General features: G+C 40.4%; 1 pseudogene; it reads right to left on the minus strand.

Annotated features, from left to right (window-relative positions):
• Positions 1 to 1,288: 1,288 nt before the first annotated feature.
• On the minus strand, positions 1,289 to 2,487 carry LOC116099917 (annotated as a pseudogene).
• Positions 2,488 to 2,742: the final 255 nt, after the last annotated feature.

The raw sequence follows: 2,742 nt of genomic DNA on the forward strand, positions 1-2,742 counted from the left end.
GAAGGAAGGAAGGAAGGAAGGAAGGAAGGAAGGAAGGAAGGAAGGAAGGAAGGAAGGAATAAAGGAAAAAAGAGAATATGGCTTGTCCTTGGCCTCTTTGCCTCTTCTCCCTCTCTGGTTTCCTGCTATGAGGAGGTGAGAGCACTCTCCTACCATGCACTTCCTCCATGATATTCCACCTCACCTTTAACTCACAGTAATGAAGCCAAAATAACATGGACTGAAACTGTGAGATAAAATAAATGATCCTCTCTTTGTCACAGTGCCTTGTCACAGTGAAGAAACAACTTAGCCCAAACCATGCAAGCCAGTGATTTTTATCAGATACACCTGACATATTTGTGCTCATACTATAGACTAGGGCACAGGAATCAAGCTAGGAGATCCTATTCACATGCAAATTAATGTAAGATATTTGTAGTTCTCAGACAGCTATTGGTAACCCTGTTCTATCTCTGTGTGTCAAAATGGTGCTCAAGGCTACTTGTGATGGCCCATACCATTGATTACAGTGCTTAGGAAAAGGTAGGTGGAATTTTGTGAGATCAAAATCCACTTCCCAGTTTAATAGGTTATGATACCTTCTCTCAAAAATAAATAACAAGAACAAAATAAGTTTTCAACTAATATTTCATACATGTTTGAGATTAGTTAGCATATCGTTTTTATTGTACTACAAAGTATTTACTTCAACAAATACCAAGCACTGTTAATTATTAAAAGACAAAAAAACAAACTTGATTCCCATGATACAAAATCATATTTACAATTAGTGTAGTGTAGTATAGTGTAGAATGAAGTTTCACAGTCCTCACATTGGGAAAGTAGATGAGAAGACAGCAGAGACAGATGCAGCCTAGGAACAGTAAGCATAGATTAGATATGTTTTTTAACAAGTCAATCCTCATGTTTTCTCTGATTTTTTTATATCCTAGATTTTTATGGATTCATAAAACCCTGTGAGTGCATGTTTGTGTGCGTGTGTGTGTGTGTGTGTGTGTGTGTGTGTGTGTGTGTGTGTGTACATGTCAGAGGGTACATGTGCATGTCACATAGAAATAGGTGGAAATTGATCCATATTTACGTTCCTGTAAAAACTCAAGTACAAGTGGATCAAGGACCTCCACATAAAATTACATAAATTGAATGACATAAACCTACACATAAAACTGAAACTAATAGAAAAGAAAGTGAGGAAGATCTTCAAGCACATGGGCATAAAGGAAAATTTCCTGAACAGAACAACAATAACATATGCTCTTAGATGAAGAATTGACAAAGTGATGAATCAGAGAAAGATTTGACGGTATAGAATATGCTCAACTCTCTCAAGGATCTGGTCATGGCCATCACATGTTGGTCCCCAGATGCTGAATGAATAATACTTCTCATCTGGCTTGGGTCTCTTCAGCAGCAGGGCCTTCACATGTACATGATCTTACAGAATGCAGTTAAATGATCCATACACTTCAACATTTACATAATACATGAAGGTTTGCACATTTGACTCATCTTCATCTTCAGAGCTGGTCTGCTCTTTCCACGTGTTTTTGTTTGTTTGTTTGTTTTTTGTTTTTGTTTTTGTTTTTTGGCAATGATGTTGACTGCAAGTATGAAAGCTGAATGTAGTATCTACCAGGATCAGCTATGATTCTCACTACCAGAGTCTGATGGGAAGTATTTGTCCAGAGCTGGGTTGATCACACTGGTGATCTCTTCAAATTTAAGCTTTTTATCTTCAGATACAGGAAACCCACCACCAATATCAAGCAGATACAGGCTGAAACCAACTTCTGTTCCCATGTCAAATACACAGCGGACATCTGACACTGCCCAAATGAAGGTCTCAGGGTCAGTACACCCCTTACCCACATGGAAGCTCACAACAGTGATGTCAATCTTTAGCTCTTTTGCCCATTCCAAGAGAAGCCTGCTGGTTTGAGTGTGGCACAAACCTAACACTGAGGCAACAAACTGCTTTGCAATCGTCAGTGGCAATCTGCAAGACCAACTTTGCCTTTGGATGTGTTCTGGCTACTTTCATCAATTCAATTTCACTGTCAAAAGTCATCATCTGGACTCCATTACTGGCAGCATACTTGATTTGAGACACTTGTTTACAAAGACTTGCATAGACAATCCTCTCTGGAGGCACTCGAAGCCCCTGCACCAACTGTATTTCAGTCTTGCTTGCACAGTCAAATTCTGTTCCAATGGCAGCTAGGGTGGTCACTATGGCTCTGCTGTTTTTACACTTGACTGCATAAAAGGTAATAACACGGGAAAGAGCTTTTAGTCTCCTCAGATGCTTCTCTGAGGTCTGCAAAATAGAAATCATCCTTATCATCAGAGGAAGATATTTCATTGATCTTTTTGGTCCAGAATGTCCTTATGTCTTTTTTTGGTCCAGAATGTCCTTATGTCCTTAGCAGTAAAGCCTTCATCGACAATATGGCAGGCAAACTCTTCCTTAGTAAAGCTGCACATGGTTCTCGATGTGCCTAAAGAAAACCTAGAGATGGAATTAAATTTTCGCCAGCTCCTCACAAGGCCAACTTATCCAAGAACTCTGAATGCTGACTCCTTGGAGTGGTAGAAACACAACATGGGGCAAGTCCGGCTGGACCCATGGAAACAGAGCTGTGGAACCCTGAGGAGAACAACACTTCCTCCCCTGCACTCAGCTGTAGACTCTGAAGCTGCTGGCTGAAGGCAGCCAGTGGTGGTGGCTACAGGGACTGA

Source organism: Mastomys coucha, unplaced genomic scaffold (assembly GCF_008632895.1).
Source record: "Mastomys coucha isolate ucsf_1 unplaced genomic scaffold, UCSF_Mcou_1 pScaffold20, whole genome shotgun sequence".
Classification (NCBI taxonomy): domain Eukaryota; kingdom Metazoa; phylum Chordata; class Mammalia; order Rodentia; family Muridae; genus Mastomys; species Mastomys coucha.